Source organism: Aotus nancymaae, unplaced genomic scaffold (genome assembly GCF_030222135.1).
Source record: "Aotus nancymaae isolate 86718 unplaced genomic scaffold, 86718_ANA_hifiasm-v0.15.2.pri h1tg000009l, whole genome shotgun sequence".
In the NCBI taxonomy this organism is placed as follows: domain Eukaryota; kingdom Metazoa; phylum Chordata; class Mammalia; order Primates; family Aotidae; genus Aotus; species Aotus nancymaae.
Window position 1 is genome coordinate 21,249,471 of NW_026988420.1, and position 18,436 is coordinate 21,267,906.

At 32.3% G+C, this 18,436-nt stretch overlaps 1 pseudogene; it reads left to right on the top strand.

Moving 5' to 3' along the window:
- Positions 1 to 3,398: 3,398 nt before the first annotated feature.
- On the top strand, positions 3,399 to 4,358 carry LOC105727050 (ADP/ATP translocase 2-like; annotated as a pseudogene).
- Positions 4,359 to 18,436: the final 14,078 nt, after the last annotated feature.

An 18,436-nucleotide genomic window follows, 5' to 3' on the forward strand; every position in this document is an offset into this window, starting at 1 on the left:
TTTTCTCCTCTCCTCCCTCTCTGTTTCTTCCTCTCAAGTAATCTCTGTCTAACCCTTAAGCCTCAATCAGAGTTGTTTCCAAATATCCTAGCTGTTTTCCTTGTTTAGCAATACCAAAAATATGGAGCATGGGACAAATCTAGATTCCCTTTGTGGACAGTGGAGGAAAGAAAAGCTAATAAGACAATCACTCACAACGTGATATCTACCAAAGGAAAAATGAGAGTTTGCCAAGCTTTATAAATAAAATTAGCTCAATGTTCTAAAAGTAAATATATACAGAAAAAGTATAGAAAAAACGTGAAAAGTATAAAATATTTTTAACTCATTTTAAAAGTATAGAAAAATGTACACAAAAGTATAGAAAATACTTGACTGGGAAAATATGTAACTATGCTGACAAACTATTTTAAGTAGAGAGATCATCATGAGTAATTGTTTTCCTCTATATTATTTTCTACTGTTTCAAAAGACTCAATGCACATAGATTTATTTTTTAACTTAGAAAAATACTAGGTTATTGTGGTAAATAAATATTAACAAATATCTCCATTTTATTACTTTTTAAACATCTTTCAGGGTTAAAAAAATGCTCCTTACACTTTTGTTCAAAAATCACTTTTGTTACAAGAATATAGTTATTCTCAATTGTGAGAAGTCAAAAATTAAACTACAAACTTAAATATAATAATTTTATATTTGTACTACCAAACAATTAAATGTTTTTTCAAAAAATCTATGAAAGACAAATTAAAGTAGAAAATTAAACTTAGAAATTTAGAATACTATTACACTTTTTTTTTAGGGTAATTTACACACCCCTTCAAAATTATTCTGTTTTCAATAGGAAGGCATGTGTGTGGCCTGGCTCCTATAGTTATAGGAACTCTATGGAGGGAAAATACAGGTACTCAATATTAGCACAAATAAAGTGACACGCAGAGTAGAAAAAAAGACTCAAGCAAATGTAAATAAATGTTCATTATATTTGCAAGGAAAGAAGGAAGTATATTAATAAATAAAGTAAGAGAAAATTGACTCATTGTTATGAGAATTATGATTCAAAATAAGAAGAAAAGCAAACCAAAAACTCTACTAACGTAGAAAAGAATTACATCTTCCTCTTTTAGATATAAAGAAAAAAAATTAAAACAATTTTCTAAATTATTTAGATATTAGCTCTGTTGATAAGTGACATTTCCTTGATTGTTTTGTTGGAAATAATTTTAATGTGAAAGGAATAACTAAGATAAACTTTCAGACTACAGAAAAAAACAAGAAGGAATCATGATAAACCAAAGCACTCACAGATTATTACTCATATTTGGTGAGTGATAGACATGTAAATACATACAGAGATGGTGAAGTGGAGAAATGATTGCTCTTTGGGGAGTCAGGACTCTCTATTTCCTTTTAACAAGTTCTTCAATCACAGTTGTAATTTTGTTTACATAAGAGTGAAGTTTTCTTCCTAATATACTCATATTTATATATTTACTTATTTTCATAAATCAATTTTTTATATTACCTAATTGGTTATTGTGATAGTGACAGGAGGCAGAGAAATTCTAGGCACACTGGGTTGGGTCTCTGGCAAAACGCCACCTTCAAGCTAAAAAGCCTAAAACCCATGGTCCAAAGTGAGAACTTCTATCCCTATTTTCCTGCTCAAATGTTTTTTCCCTAAACTACGTATGGCCTGCCCTGCCCCTCATCCTGTGCCTATAAAGACCCCAGACTCCTAGAGAAACAGAGAAACAGCTGGATATCACAGAGAAGTAACTTGACTTCAGAGGATGGCTTGACGGAGAAGTGTCCAGCCAGAGACAGCTGGACTTGGGAAGATTTCAAACTGAAGTTTCTAGAACCAGTTCTCAGATTCAAAGCTCAAAATAGCTAATGTAGAAGTAAATAAAAATCAATGTATTTCTACATACCATATTGAAACTGCAGATCAACAAAGAAAAAAAAGAAAAGATGATATATGAAGAAGGCAGATTACCAACTAAGGAGAACAATAGAAGTCAATATAAGTTTGTTGAATTGTCAACAAAACAATGGAAGCAGTTAGGATATATCCAAAGTTCAGATAAGTTGTATGCTCATTAAAATTGCCTTTCAAGAACAAGAAAAACTAAATTGATTTTGCAAAAAACAGTAAGTGAGATCATATATTACATGCAAAACCTAGTTATACCATTTCTAAAAGAAGGAGAAAAAATAATGCCAGAGAGAAGCTATGGAAGAGAAATGTATGAATAAATCTAAAACATTGCCCTTATAAAATAATGACAAAAACAAAATTTAATAGGATGAAAAAGAGAAATATAGCTAAAATGCTCCACAATAATAGCAAATATATGAAGAGAAAGCTTTTGAAGCAGTACCATAAACCCTAGTAGTAATTTAAGAATAGGGTGATTATTGATTAATTTTATACTTTGATAAATTTAATTGTTATCTTAAAATCTCCAAGGGACTAAGAGAACAGAAATTCAGGATATAATCTCCAAAAGAGTAGAGAGAAAAAAATGAAATAAAGAAAACAATATATCTCAATCAGTATTTGAAATAAGGAAAAAAAAGAAGAAAAATATTAAGACTTATAGAAAGCACAAAATAATATGTAGAAATAACTCAATTTTATGACTAGTTATAATAAATGGAATAGAAGCAAATAAACCAATAAAATAAATAGTGTGCAAGATTAACTGTACAAAATATAGTTATTTACATGAGATTCATATGAAGGTCACACATACAAGGAAGGAATAGAAATAAAATTTTAGATAAATACAAATAAAAAGAAAACTGAAGTAGTTATATTAATATTAGGAAAATAGATACTTAACATGAAAAATTATCACCAGGTATAAATGTGTCACTTCAAGTGAAAATAGAGAAATACCATGATTTTAAACTTGTGTGCTTGTAAAACACAAGGAAAATAAAAAGAAGCTCACAGAACCACAAGAAAAGATTTTCAAATAAATAGAACAGAAAATTTTAATCGAATTCTTTTAAGATTTTTATTATCAAGCAGAGAAAAGAAGAAAACACTAAAAAATATTGAATAGAAAAAATAATAAGCTTGATATAATCAATATATTTAGAATAGCATGAAGCAACTTCAGAATACATATACTTTTTAAGTACAAAAGAATCCTTAAATAAAATTGGCTATGTGTTAGGCCATCAAACATGTCACAACAAATATCAAAAAGGTAGGCTTTTAAGGACCATATTTTATTACCAGAACTTATAAGGGAAAAAGATAATATATTAGTACTACAAAACTTAATATTTCAGGAGATTGCAGTCCCATAATTTTTAATAGAAACTCTTAGATGTGCCCTATAAATAGCAAGCCTACACTCTGAAATAACATGAGGGCCCAGAGCCCTGGAGTCAAAGCCAGTTCCTGGCCCAATCTCATCCCGCAGCAGGCTGCCTCCCCTTTTCTTTCAACATGGCAGATGTCACTGTTTCCTTCAACAGGGACTTCCTGGCAGGTGGAGTGGTTGCAGCCATCTCCAAGGTGGCAGTAGCCCCCATCGAGTGGCTCAAGCTGCTACTGTGGGTGCAGCATGCCAGTAAGCAAATTTCTGCAGATAAGCAATACAAGGGCATTATAGACTACATGGTCAGTATTCCCAAGGAGCAGGGAGTCCTGTCCTTCTGGCGCAGTAACCTGGCCAATGTCATCAGATACTTCCCCACCCAGGCTCTCAATTTTGCCTTCAAAAATAAATACTAGCAGATCTTCCTAGGTGGTGTGGACAAAAGGACCCACTTTTGGCATTACGTGGCAAGGAATCTGGCATCAGGCAGTGCGCTGGGGCCACCATCCTTGTGTTTTGTTCACTTGATTTTGCTCATACCCATCTACCAGCCGATATGGGTAAAGCTGGAGCTGAAAGGGAATTCAGAAGCCTTGAAGACCGCCTGGTTAATGTCTACAAATCTGATAGGATTAAGGACTTGTCCCATGGTTTTACCATGTCTGTCCAAGGTATTATCTACCTAGCTGCCTACTTCAGTAGCTGTGACACCGCAACGGGAATACTTCCAGATCCGAAGAGTGCTCACATCATCATCAGCTGGATGATCGCACAGTCTGTCACTGTCGTTGCTGGGTTGACTTCCTCTCCATTTGACACTGTTCACTGCTGAATGATGATACAGTCAGGGCACAAAGGATCTGACATCATGTACACAGTCATTTTTGACTGCTGAAGGAAGAATGTGCATGATGAAGGAGACTAATGTTTTTCAAGGGTTCATTGTCCAGTGTTCTCAGTGGCATGGGTGGTGCTTCTGTGCTTATTTTGTATCATGAAACCAAGAAGTACACATAAGTTGTTTCTTAGAATTTTTGCCTCTGTAAACAGGCATGTTGTATTATATGACATATCTTAAACATTCTTGTCAGACTCATGGCTGTCAATTTATCAGTGACAACTATTTACTGGTGGAAAATAGGAAGCAATAGTAGTCATCTAAATGGTTTTCTCTTAAAGTCATTTCCATGATGTTGATGATGGGACTCAATTATATTTTTTATTTCATGGATAGTAAGAATCAATATTGTGAAAATGGCCATACTGCCCAAAGTAATTTGTAGATTCAATGCTATTTCCATTAAACTACCAGTGACGTTTTTCACAGAATTAGAAAAAAAACTATTTTTAAAATTCATGTAGAACCAAAAAAAGAGCCTGAATAGCCAGGATGATCCTAAGCAAAAAGAACCATGCTGGAAGTATCACACTATCTGACTTCAATATGTACTACAAGGCTACACAGCAACCAAAACAGCATGATACTGGGACAAAAACAGACACATAAACCAACGGAACAGAACAGTGAACTCAGAAATAAGAGGACACACCTGCAACCATCTGATCTTCCACAAACCTGACAAAAACAAACAATGAGGAAAAGACTCCCTATTTAATAAATGGTGCTGGGAGAACTGGTTAGCCATATACAGAAAATAATACCTGGACCTCTTCCTTATACCTTATACAAAATTAACTCAAGATAGATTAAAGACTTACATATAAAACCCAAAACTATAAAAACTCTAGAAGAAAATCTTAGCAATACCATTCAGGACATAGGCATTGGCAGATATTTCATTACGAAAATGCAAAAAACAATTGCAACAAAAGCAACAATTATCAAATGGGATCTAATTAGACTAAAAACTTTGGCACAACAAAACAAATTATCATCAGAGTGAACAGAAAACCTACAGAATGGGAGAAAAATTTTGCAGTCTATCTATCTGACAAAGGTCTAATATCCAGAGTCTACAGGGAACTTAAACAAATTCTCAAGAAAAAAACTAGCAACCCCATTAAAAAGTGGGTAAAGTATATGCACAGACACTTTTCAAAAGAAGACATTCGTGCAGCTAAGAAATATATGAAAAAAAGCTCAAAATCACGGATCATTAGAGAAATGCAAATCAAAACCACAATGAGATACCATCTCATGCCAGGCAGGATGGTGATTATTAAAAAGTCAAGAAATAATAGATGCTGGTGAGGCTGCAGAGAAAAAGGTATGCTTCTGCACTGTCGGTATGAATATAAATTAGTTCAACCATTGTGGAAGACAGTGTGGCAATTCCTTAAAGATCTAGAAGCAGAAATAGCATTTAACCCAGCAATTCCATTACTATCTATGTGCCCAAAGGAATATAAATCATTCTATTATAAAGATACACGCACACATATGTTCATTACAGCACTATTCACAAATAGCAAAGACATGGAATCGACCTAAGTGCCCATTAATGATAGACTGGATAAAGAAAATGTGGTACATATTCACGATGGAATAGTATGCAGCCACAAAAAGAAACAAGATCATGTTTTTGCAGAGACATGGATGAAGGTGGAAGTCATTATTCTCAGCAAACACAGGAACAGAAAACCAAACACCTCATGTTCTCAGTTATAAGTCGGAGCTGAACAATGAGAACACACGGACACATAGTGGGGGCACACTCACTGGGGCCAGTCAGGGTCAGAGGAGGGAGTATATCAGGACGAACAGCTAATAGGTGCTGGGTTAATACATGTGTGATTAGTTGATTTGTGCTGCACACCACTGTAGCATACATTTGCCTATGTAACAAACCTGCACATGTACCCCAGAATTTAAAATAAAAGTTGATTAAAAATCAATAATAAAATAAACATAAGCATATACAGGGTAATTTACAAGTCAGAAATTTGCTCAGTTCTTTTTGCTCAGCTCACTTTAAATCACATTTATGAAGCAATTTCCATTATTATTTTTCATTCACAAGCAGAACCTAAGATTTGAAAGGTTTAGTAACTAGCCAGTTATCACATAACTGGAAATATGGAGAGCTAAAAATAAAAATGAGAAAGTTTTGAAAAACTTCTTTTACACAGTATTGAGAAGTGAACTATATAGCATTTCCACAATTTTTTTCTCCATTATAAATTTTTTGTAGACATTTTGTTATTTTAAATGTCCTTTTTGAAACATTTCTGCACGTTTGCCAAATACATAATCATTACACTATTATTTGAGAAGAAAAGAGGAGGCATGGATAGATATTATTTGTCATTACATTTGTAGTCTTCAGTGGCTACACTTGTTTTTAGATGCTGTTGCAAAACTCTTAAAGATTTTCAATGACGTATTTGAAGAACAAACAAATTGTTCATTTCAAAGTTATTTATGTTAAATTCTCTTGAATAAATATCAGAAAATAAAATCGCTCAGAGAACCTAACAGATCTGTGAAAGGGTGATCTAAAATTAAGCATTCTAAGTGCATATGCATGTACCCAGATGAACACACACACGCACACACACATATTTGTTTCATATCTTACCTTCCGTATAGAAGAACTGGAATATTCACATTCACAGATAACACTTGATCATCTTAAGTCCTGTTCAGCCCTACATTTTTTTCTATTTTATATTACAAAAAAAGGACAATATATTATTAGAAAAAAAGAGAAATACTTAATGTAGATGACGAGGTAATAGATGGAGCAGACCATGATGGCACATGTATAACTATGTAGCAAACCTGTACATTTGGCACATAAACCCCAGAACTTAAAGTATAATAAGAGAAAAAAAGAAAAATATATAAATTTTCAAAACTCACCCTTATAACTACGTAATAAGTTCATAGTCTTGTTTTACAAAAAGGTAAAATATAAAATTTACAAATATCCTAAATACATGTTTATAACAATAAGTTACATTATGCGTTTTTTTTTTTTTTTAAATAGCAAAATAAAATAAATCCGAAACTGAAAGTTTATGAATGGGAGAATTTTGTCACTTAGGGAAAAAGGTTGATCCATTGCTTATTAGCCAAAAGGCTGTATAATCCCAGATCACAAACAGGTCAATATTTATGAATAGGAGTCCGAAAAATTAATGTGAATTGTAAATACATGTACCTGATGTGCTGTACTTTCTAAGTGTTTACCAGAGGCTGGAAGGAGTATGGGGGGAAAGGAAAGATAAGGATCAAAGGGCCCAAAGCTTTAATTAGAACAAAGAAATAAAGATTTTTTAGTGAGATCTATTGCACCACCTGGAGAATGTGGTAAATAACAATATATTGTACATTTCAAAATTGCCAAAATTAAATTTCAAATTTTCTCACAACATAAGTATTTGAGGTAATGCATATTTGAATCAGTTTGATTTAATGATTCGAGATTGTATTAATAAATCTAAACATTGGTTTGTACACCTTAAATATTTACAATAAATATTTATTATAACTTGTCAATTTACAATTAAAACATACAGTTAAAAAAATACTTATAGAGGTCAAAATCGAGAACAATGGGAACAAGAATAACAGTGAGAAAATGAGGTCAGATGACCAGGCAGCAATATTATAAATAAATAGAAAGGAAAAAGTAAAATAGTAAATACAGAAGAGTAATTGATTATTGTATTATTAGTTTCATATTTTAAACCTCATATTTAGACCATAAATCACATATTCTACTTTCTGCACTAGAGAAGAAAGATTTTGGGGAAACAACAATCAACATATTTATTCTATTCCCACTGTCTACATTTAATTTCAGGATCCCATTGAAATTTATCTGAACCAGTTATAAGCAGATTATACATAGCTGGATCTTTCCCTCAAATTTATTTCCTTTTATTTTAATTAAGAAAGAATATCAATCTTCAAATGTTGTTACAATACATGGTAAGAAATAGGGGAACAGTCTGCCTACAGAAAAGCAGCTCAGACAGGGGTAGTGAATGTAAATGTACTGTGAACAGTGTCTGTGGATATTGGCTTAGGGTACTGGCTATTCTAGTAGCTCATTCAATAAGTTGTTCTGGATCATTCAGAAAATACAAAAAGAGAAGAGGAAATGCCACCTTCACCCAGCAGCCCTGCACCAAATAACAGCAGCTCAGCTTTTTTAAGATTAATTTTTGCCCAGAAAAACATAAGCTTTTTTCATCAGCATACGCTGGCATTTTCTTCTTCTTTTTGCTTTACGGGAGATTCTGTCTCTAGATTTGGGAAATCAAACCAAGCAAAATGCAACCAAACCAAAAAAAAAAAAAAAAAAAAGACAGAAGCAGAGAGAAAATACAGGCTGAAAATGTCATCCCATTTTCTCTATCTAGCTGCATTTGATTCACAGTAAAACTTTCTATTATATTTTGAACATACGTTGACAATCTGTCCTGGTTTTCAGCAACACTGTAAGTTTTTGTCTATGTTCTCTGTTTCATACCTGTAGGAAAATGGCACAGGGTCTACTGTAGCTAGTTTTCCAAATGACAACTATGCGTATCTCATCAATATTCATTGTGTGGTTCAATTAAAACTAAGATTTTGTTCCAACAAAACTTATTGGATACCGGTGGTTTCCAAACTTTGCGCCTAAGTAGTCGTGAATTTCACCAGTTAAGGTATTATGTGGGCTTAAGTGGTATTGTAAAAATGAATCCAGAAGGGAGTACAGTAATTAAATGTTACCAGTCTTTTGACTTGTCAGTGAGCTACTGGCAAGGAACCTCTGGCATTCTCTAGGCAGTGAATCTCACAGAACAATATTTCAATTTCAACTGTATGCTCTAACTATTTATGAAAATATGATATTAGATAAAATCTCAATATAGAATGGAAGATTTTATTGGTTACATTTTGATGTTTCTCTATCCAGATACAAAGCCATCCTATCACAGATGAATATCAGTTGGACTCATAAATCTCTCTCCAATAACATGCTGCTTGCAAACTTTCTTATTCTGGGGAATTGTAAATTGATAATCTGATGGCTTGTCTCAGTGCCTTCTCATGTATTATATTTAAACTGGAAGCCAAGAATCACTAAGTGATTCCTGTTCTCATTCTAATAATTTTAAAAATACATACATATTTATAGACTTAAAAAATTAATGTCAAGAGAGAAGGTAAAAATATCTAATACTAGAGTAATATTTATGAGCTAACTACTATTTATTTAATTCTTTTTTTTTAGAGATCGAGTTTTGTTATGTGGCCTAGGGTGGATTTAACGCCCTTGGCTCAAGCAGTCTTCTCACCTCAGCTTGCCCAATAGCAGGGATTACAGTCTCACACCACCAAACCTGGCTCAGACACTGTTTTTGAGCCATGTATTTTATATTTCTTACATATACTAATTCATTTCTAGAAGAAGCAGCTAAGGCACAGAGAGGTTATGTAGTAGGCCAAAATTCACAAAGTTATTAAATGTTGAGGCCAAAATTCAGCCCAGAAATCTCTGAGGCATCATATGATATTACCCTCTTTGCAATCACATGTTGTAATCATCTGGGATAGCTATTGTCACTCAAAAGCATACATTTCTCTTTGAATTGCTGATGTTGCTAAACTAGAAAACAATAGGAGAGAAGAAAAATCCACCCAGAGAAGAAATATTCAAGAAACTGTTAAAAACATGCTTGTAATATTTGCCAAAAAATTTATTATAAATAAGATTTAGTTAACATTGCCACAAAATATACAGAATAAATGTGACCAGTTAAATTTAAGCACAGTTAGAAAATGTTTACGCTAAATAAAAGTTGTTTATCTGAAATTCAATTTTAACTGGCATCCTGTGTTTTCATTAGCTAAATATGGCAACTCTAATTTTATGAATTAATAGGTATTACAGGTGAGAAAATCAAAATAATTTTAGTTGATTTAAAACATTGATAAGTTATATTACATAGCTTCAACATTTAGAAATTCAAATGTTTATAAATTGATTTTTAATTAAGTAAAAAATAAATATTTAAATCTGTATTTGACTAATTTATTGAAAAAATATACTGGATTCACATGGCTTATAACAGAAATGACAGAAATATATGTATATGTACATATGAGTGTATGTAGGTGTGTATAAGTGTATGCATATTTGTTCATGTGTATGTATGTGTATTTTTCTGGGATCCAAACACATAATTGAGCTAAAGAAACAAAATGAATTTGTACATAGCAGAAATGAAGAAAATATTCTAAATGTCAGACATCAATGGGCAGACATCAATGTCATCTATGACTCAACTAGAAGCTGGGTTTGGCTCTGTTAATATAAGGACTAAAAGTGCTGCACAGAAGAGAGGAAAGAGCATGAAACATAAAGAATGTTCTGACTCAATCAGAAAAATGCAAACTAAAACATTAATGGAACACAATCTCTGCTCTTAATGTTGAGAGACTTTTTGAGTGGAGAGGGGCGACAGAGTCTCTCTTGTTGTCCAGGCTGGAGTGTAGTGGCGTGATCTTGTCTTACGGAAACCTCTGCCTCCCAGGTTCAAGCTATTCTGCTGCTTTAGCCTCCTGAGTAGCTGGGATTACAGGCACCTGCCACCACGCCCAGCTAATTTCTGTACTTTTAGTAGAAACAAGGTTTTGCCATGTTGGCCAGGCTGGTCTCAAACTTTTGACCTCAGGTAATCCCCCCGCCTCGGCCTCTCAAAGTGCTGGGATTATAGGTGGGAGAATTTTCATATCTAACAAAATTAAGTGTTTAGAAGAATGTAGAACAAAAGCAACTCTCATATATCAACTTAGGAAAATAAGAGCAATTTAGCAATGTCTAATTTCATCAAAGATAGACATACTCTTTGATCCAGCAATCTCATTGGCATAGCAGTACAGCTACAATATTTTTGCATAATATCTTTTCTTGGGTAAATGTTCATTTGTTATACTATTTTATAACTTTTAAATCCCTGAATTATTCAAAAATAATTATTTAAAATTATAAAAAATAAAGGCTGTTTTAAAATAACAATTGGAGAAACAATTCTTTAAATCAAAGTAAACGAGTTACCCCATCCAAGGAAAATGAGACAATGGAGCCACTCTGAGGGAAAAAGTATTTCTAATATAGAATTCTAAACAAATTTTACTCAAAAGTATGAGTAATAAAATATATTATTGTATATTATACTATATCATATTAAGTTTATACATTACGTATAGCATTTTCCAAAAATTTTTCCAGAAACAGGGGATGACATGGACTATTGAAATAAGTCAATGAAGGACCTAGAAATTCAGAAAACAGAGCACCCAACACAGGAGAGAAGCAAAATAAACCCCTACAATGGAGAGTTAAGGAAAGTCCCACAGTAAGATATGTGTAGGAATAGTTAACACTGACCCTAAGTTAGAGCAAGAATTCAGAGGGCTTCAAGAGTGAGGTTTCTAGCAATAAATAAATAAATAAAATTAATAGATTACATGATACCATTACCCTTTTACTAGTTTGTCAGGACATATGAAGTTCAGTTAGAGAGAGAACATAGAAAAGCGAGCCTCAGATAATTCAGAAAAATTAAACGTTGACAGAAAGTCATATACTGTAATGGTCCAGCTGTAGACAATATATACCTAAATATATTGACATTGAGTATTATCCAAAAATTGTGTTAAATTTTTGTTAGAATTTAGGATGTGTTTGCACAATAGAATAAGGAGAAATGCAGTAAGTTATATTTAAAATGGGAGAGAAAAGCACAAATTAGTAGAATTTAAAATTCATTAACTTTGAATAAATATTGGAAGAATAAATTTAAAATATAAAAATGTTTTCCTTAATGGAATAGAAATTATTATTTAAAAGGGATAGACAGAAAATTGTCATACTTTGTTATAAATGTGTGATGTTTATTTTTAATATTTTTATATTTATGGATTTAGGGATACAAGTGCAGTTACATTACACAGATTTATTGCATAGTGGTAAAGTCTGAGCTTTTAGTGTACCCATCACCAGAACAGTGTATATTGTATTCAATGGGTAGTATTTCATTTGTAACCTGCCTCCCACCCTTCCAGTTTTTGGCGTTTCCATTGTCCATTATTCTACTCTGCATGCCCACGTGTACCCATTGTTTAGCTCCCACTTCTAATCGAAAACGTGCTGTTTTTGATCTTCTGTTTCTGAGTCATTTCACTGAAGATAATGGTCTCCAGTTCTATTTATGTTGCTGCAAAAAAAATGATTTCATTGTTTTAGTGGCTGAGTAGTATCCCATGGTATATACATATATATATCACATTTTTAATCCAATCATCCATTAAAGGATACTTAGCTTAATTTCATGGTTTCGCTATTGTGAATAGTGCTGCAACAAAAAGAGTATAAACCATCTGTTGTTTTTGGACTTTTTCATAATAGCCTTTCTGACTAGTGTAAGATGGCATCTCATCATGGTTTGTACTTGTAATTCTCTGATGATTAGTGATGTTGAGCATTCTTTTATATGTTTGTTAGCCACTTACATGTTTTCTTCAGGAAAATGTCTGTTCATGTCCTTTCCTATTTTTTAATTCGATTATTTGTTTTTATGTCTTTTTAGGTGGTGGTGTTGTTTGAGTTTCCTGTACATTCTGGATATTAGCCCTTTGTTGAATGAATAATTTGCAAATATTTTCTGCCATTCTGTAGATTTCTGTTTATTCTGTTTATCATTTCATTTGCTGTGCAGAAGCTTTCTAGGTTACCTAAGTTCCATTTGTCTATTTTTGTTTTTGTTGCATTTCCTTTTGCGGACTTAGTCATAAATTCTTTGTCGTCAATACCAATATGCAGAAGAGTTTTTCCTAGATTTTATTCTAGGATTTTTGTAGCTTTAGGTCCTACAGTTAAGTCTTTAATCTGTCTTGAGTTAACTTTTGTATATTGTGACAGATAGTGCTCCAGTTTCATTCTTCTGCATACAGCTCTTTAGTTTTTCCAGTCCTATAAATACCAATAACAATTAAGCTGGGAACCAAATCAAGAACTCAATCCCAGTTACACTGGCAACAACAACATCTAGAAATATATTTAACCAAGGAGATGTGAGATCTCTGCAAAGGACTACAAAACACTGATGAAAGAAATCATAGCTGACACAAATAGAAAGCATCTATGTTCAAGGATCAGCAGAATCAATATCCTTAAAATGACCATATTGTGCAAAGCAACCTACAGATTCAGTGTTATCCCCTATCAAACTACCAACATCATTCTTCACAGAATTGGGAAAAAAATCCTAAAATTCACTCAATTCAAAAAAGTTCAAATAGTCAAATCAATTCTGAGCAAAAGAACAAAACCTGAGGCATTACATTGCCTGACTTCAAATTATACTACAGTGCTGCAGTAAACAAAGCAGTGTGTTACTGGTATACAAATAAACATATTCTTGGAAGGCCACAGTGGGTGGATCACCTGAAGTCAAGAGTTTGAGACCAGTTTGGACAACATGATAAAGTCCCATCTCTACTAAAAAGACAAAAATTATCCAGATGTGGTGATGTGTGCCTGTAGTCCCAGCTACTCAGGAGGCTGAGGCCGGAGAATTGCCTAAACCCAGGAGGCAGAGGTTGCAGTAAGCTGTGATCATTTCACTGCACTCCAGCCTGGGCTATAGAGTGAGACTGTTTCAAAAACAACAAAAAAAAGTATAGATCAGCAGAACAGAATAGAAGTTTCAGAAACAAAGCCACATACCTACAACCAACCAACATTTGACAAAGTAGATCTGGAATATTCAAATGTAACAGTATGCTTGTATTGCTTTGAGAAGAGACTTGAAGTGAATCTAGCAAAATATTTTCAGAAATGTTACGGAGATTATTAAAAAACAATCATATATGAAATAAATATGATTTTGATAGAAGGATGGTTAATGCCAATTGGCATATTTTTAAAAGTAAACATTGTAACCAAAATAAATGAACCAAAATTACGGTTTCAATATTTATTTATGAGCCTATAAACATGATGATAGTTATAAAAAACAAGGTAAAAACTTAAACATGGAGTATCAGACACTTGTTAAAACTTGGAGAGTTACAAAAAAATAGTATGTTTTGGCAGATGTAGACTTATATAATAGTGGCATTAAAATATGTTTGAGAATTATAAAGGCATATACAACATCCTGGTTAACTTTTGGTAGAATGGAAGGAAAAGTAATTTTAGGTTTTTATAATTCCCCCTAATATTTATACTTGAATTTTTTGCATCAAGTTAAATACAAATGATTTTAGAGACATATATTTACTAAGTCTGTTTAAATAAGTTGACAGTTTTTGTAAAAGTTAACAATTATGTTATTCTCATATTTCATTTAAAAATCAGATTTAAATAAATTATATCCTTTCAATAACAGAAACAGTATAAACTATCAAAAGTATATGAACACAGTAGTTATGAGCACACTTGTTACTGCTGTTTTCTTTATCTGCCTCTGAAGTCCACTTTTTAACAAATATTGTGGTTCAAAATGTTTGATGTTTTAATAGTATAAGTTCTAAACTTTCTTATTCCATTTAACATATGTAGGAGAAAACAAATGTACTGATTAAGTACACTAATTGCAAAAGGAATTTTATAAATTTGTAGCATTATTCTGCCTTTCATCCTATGAAATTCTCATTTAGAGGAATTAATTTTAAAAAACAGAGCTCAGTAAACAGAGAAATCCATACCCATTATTTACAGGAACAATCCTTTTGTATCATTAACAACATGCTCATATTTTACTTTCATTTTTTCCCCTCTTTTCTGCCTTATTTACTTAATTATCTAACTTAAGAATTTGTTAATCATTTGTTATAGAGATTTAAGACTCTGAACTATTTATAGGTAGAGGGATCTGAAGAGGCGACAATTATATGTGACATCAGGCAATTCAGCACACATGATAAATCATCAGGAAAGTGTGTCCATGGCTTTTGGAATATTTTTGTGTAACAATCCTTTTGAGAATCTGATAAAAACTATTAAATACCCTTTAAAATACAGATACTCATATATACATACTTTTGATTCAATTGCAGGAGTTTAGCAGTTTCCTGTAATGCAATATAAAGGCACTTTTCCTGGGACTTTTTTAGTGAAATTGTTGATTGTAAAAATAATAATAATAATAATAATAATAAAGATACTTGGTAGTGGTCATTTAAACTCTTTCTTTTTCCAGAACATCATGCAGCGTCACAGAATATAAATATAACAAGAATTTTATTATGTACTCACACCCAAGCAGAAACTATAGTTTATACTTGGGAAAAAAAAGACATAAATAAAGCATACTTTGCCCCCAAGAGTCAGAAGACACCAATTGCAAGACATGGTAGGAATTTATTGAATTAGTACTAATATGGTGTAACAGAGAGAAAAAACAAGTAGGTGAAAGTATAATTTTTTGGTGTAGGCTAGCAGAATGCTTGTTAAAACATATAACCTGATCCAAAATAGAAAATGAAACTGAAACTACCAAGAGGGATAAGATCATGCAGGGCCTGAGGCCCCACATCAGGAAGCAGGTATTTTATCCACCAGAGAACGAATTGCCTACAGCAATAAATATTTTTATTTATTGTATAAACAGCATTGCCTGAACTAAAAATGTAAAATTAAATTTTCAAAAATAAAATAGGTATTTTTGATGTTTTCAACTCATTTAAATAATAGAAATAATATAATCATCTTAAAACTTCATATTAAAGCTATTTTAAAATTTTTAAGTTACTTTGTGCCACCAGGCTATCATTTGGTTTAGCTATTGTCTTTAGACATTTTAAGTTAGTTTATTATATTATTTAGAAGGTATTTTTATCTAAAACCGTGTTGTATTTTTATACTTATTTTTATATTGCTTTTTAATTATGGCATTCATTTATAAACTTATTATTTTAGACTTTGTAGGTATTACAATGTTCAGGTATTAAAAGATAATTCAATTTGGATGGTACTGCTACAAAATATTAAAGATAGTCTCTAAAATAACGGCTATGGCTTAGATATCTTTTTTAAAATTTTTGACATTAAGTATTTGTAAAATTTCAATATCATTTTGTCCTGTTCTACTGATATTGTGTAATTATGTCACTAGGCAACAGCTATAGCCTGTAGCTACATTAAGAACATAACCCCATATCTTACAGTGCATTTTCTTTTAAGTTTTAATTCCACATTTGCAAAACCACCTTGAATATTCTCTACTTAGTGAAATAGATGTGCCTGAGCTCTAAATTCTCAAAATCTCTTGTGATGTTAGGTTGTCACCTAACATGAGTGTGTTTTGGCTTCCACATGCTGCAAGAACATGCAGATAATCAAGTTCATGTAGGAACAATAAAGGTACTAAACAAGTGTATTGCACTGTGAAAATGTAAAGTATAGAAATAGGAGAAAACAATGAATTACAAGTTTTTAAATTTTATTCTGGCTTGCTTTCTTGTAAATGCATCTTACCAGCATGTTGCTACAGCCTCAAATAGGCATGATAATATTGCTGTGCTAGCAAACACTTCAGTAAATACCAACTTAGCAGTTATTTTCCTCACAGAGGCTTCGACCAGTATGAGAGGGCAGCAAATGAGAGGTTGCTAGAATGTAAATACAAATAAATATTTCGTTGTGTAACCAGGAGGAAATGTAAGTAGTATAAGTAGCTTGGAATGGTTATCCTTGCCATAAACTAGAAAGCAAATAAAAATAGATGTACTTGTTTGTTTATTTATAAAACAATGCTCCTTTGTATACAAAGAATTAGTTTTGGATTCATGCAAACAAAGTGTAAAGAACTTCTTAGTCACTCTTTGGTTTTACAAAATTGAGTAAATTAAGCAGTCTGAGAGTTGGCTTCATCATCTATTAAGTGGAGATTCAGATGCTTGACTCATTGTTGTGAGAATTCAAAATAAGAAAAGCATCTAATACAGTGATTTGCATGTGGTTAGTATCCTCTAAATGATCGTTTTCATTATCATTGTTTGTGCAAACACTTGATTAAAAAATGCTAAGATAGAACCTATACTAGAGCTATGAGTATTTGAGAGTGCACATGCAAATATTAAAAAGTGCTTAATAAATATATGTAGTAATCAGAGCTTTATACATTTTCTAACATAAAGTAATGAACTTTAGTTTCAACATTATATTAATTTTGCTCAACTTTCTATTATTCATCACCTTCCAAAAGACAGTCATCATCTTGCTTACAGTTGTTTTACTCTTTTGGTGCTAATAAAATAATGTGAGAATTCCTTCAACTTCTTAAACATAAATTTGGTTAGGATCAGAATCAGACTAGAAAGTTGTAACTTTAATATTTCTAATTAACAGCTTAAAACCGGTTGTGTTAGCCCTAAATCACTTTCTTTTCAATAGTTGAAGTCTTAATAAATTGATTCCATTTGTAGAATATTTCAATGTTTTTTCCTTTCTGTGGCAATTGAACTTCTCTGTGTTCTCAAGTTCACAAATATTGCTCTCCAGAGCAACTAGAAGCCTAAAGATGCTTGTAAATTCTTATGGCAAAATGCAGGGACATTGGAGATGACTTCAAAACAAATGAGCAAGTTTTTCATCTCAAGCCTCCTTCTGGACGAAACTGCCTTCTAATACAGTTTTAGCTCTGTAATCTGTTCATTCCCTTATGCAAACCATACCATTCCCAGGATTCTTCACTCATTCTTTAACTTGACTCACCACTGAAGTTCTGTAGATCTTCATTTAGGATATAATAAAACCTCTTTTTGTTGTATTTGGACCAAGTGGAAGGCAAACTAGATTGGAGAAGCTGTAAGACGCTTTAAAAATTACTTGTTATTTTACTTAAAAAACAACTGGTCATATTTATAGATAAAGAGGATTTCCAAGTTAATTGCACATTTTTGTTCTAATTTTTGAATACACAAAATTTAAAGAAATCACATTAGAATTTTGAGATCATAATTGTCAAGATGTGGATAGCTTTTGTTCTTCCAGTTGATTTTTGTTGAACAGTACCAAAAAATCAATATTCAGTGGCAATGGCACAGAGTCAAAGGCTTTCTATACTAGAGATTTAGAAATTGTTTGAATTGACACATGGAGAAATATCTTCCTTTGGTGAAACCT